Source organism: Sinocyclocheilus rhinocerous, unplaced genomic scaffold (genome assembly GCF_001515625.1).
Source record: "Sinocyclocheilus rhinocerous isolate Xijiao unplaced genomic scaffold, SAMN03320098_v1.1 scaffold151, whole genome shotgun sequence".
Taxonomy (NCBI): domain Eukaryota; kingdom Metazoa; phylum Chordata; class Actinopteri; order Cypriniformes; family Cyprinidae; genus Sinocyclocheilus; species Sinocyclocheilus rhinocerous.
The window spans coordinates 214,272-215,647 of record NW_015638943.1 but is presented as its reverse complement, the minus strand read 5'-3'; positions in this window follow the sequence as shown (position 1 = coordinate 215,647).

Sequence of the window (1,376 nt, the reverse complement as noted above, 5' to 3'; positions counted from 1 at the left end):
ATAATCATTTCCTATTTTTAACTGTTTTAAATTCATTTTAAATCAATTTTTAAATCCTTATAAAAGTTTATAAATTAATTGTTTTATTGTTGTGATTATTTTTTTAATGATTATTTTACTTCCTTTTATGTAAAGCACTTTGAATTACCATTGTGTATGAAATGTGCTATATAAATAAACTTGCCTTGCCTATTCATTTGCAGAAATTCAAGGTATTCTTCATTATTTCTTAGCACTGAAATTAATCAAAGAGTTCCTTATGAAATCACTAGAAATGTGTTAAAGGTTTTAGGAATTCATTCTTATGTAAATAAACAAACAAACAAATAAATAAATAACATTTTTCTTTTTTTTAAATTCAGTGAAATTGTCAAATTTAGGAAATAACCAGTAATGCAAATCCTCCCAAAAGTCACATGCAAGCAAATTAAAATTCAAATAATAAAAAATAAATTAACATGAAATATAAATGTCTCAATGTTTCAATCTGTTCATCACAAAAATACCTATTTTTTAAATCTAGACCAAATCGACATCTAAAAAAATTAATAAAAATAAAATATCTGGAAGGATTTGCTCTAAGAATTTTGAAGTGCAAAAATATTTTACACTTAATTTTACATTTCTTAATTTATCAGCTTCACTCTTAGAAAACTGAAAATCTAATTTTAAAATGTAATTCCTTAATTATTCCTCCAGATTGTGATATTGTGCAAATGAACATGCAATATTTTTCATAGATTTTAACCTGTATTTATTTCTAATTGTAGTTTTTGATATAAATGTCTATAATGAAACAGTCAATGCCATGAGAACGATCTTAATACTACAGTATTATGTTAGTAAGCTGTTCCAGACACACCCAAATCTTTTGCATCTTTTTTGAGTAAATTGGGTATCTGATTAAAAAATATGCCTATGAACATTTTATATATCAAGGTTTTGGTTAAAAAATTTGAAATTTTCTGTAATGTAATGTATATACAGTATAAAATAAAATGTGAGTATATAAAGTTTTTGATTTTAATATTTTTTAAATTTGTAATAATAATAAATAATATCATCAGAATATCAACGTGCCTAATAATTATGCACGCGGTGTATTTCCTATTAATATTATATTATTATAATATATCATTCTCTCTATTTCTCTATAATTTTATTTATATTAAATAAGAAAGCTAATATTCCAACTGCATTATAAAACCTTGTCATTTCTTGTCATCTTCGATCATATATATGTATACGTTATACATTTTTAAAGTTATCATGATTCTCTGGGAAATTAAATCAACAATTGTTGCAAACAGAAGGCCAGTCGTTTCCTAAAGCTCACCCTTATCTGAAGCAGGTTCGGTTTGGTTTCATAGAATGGA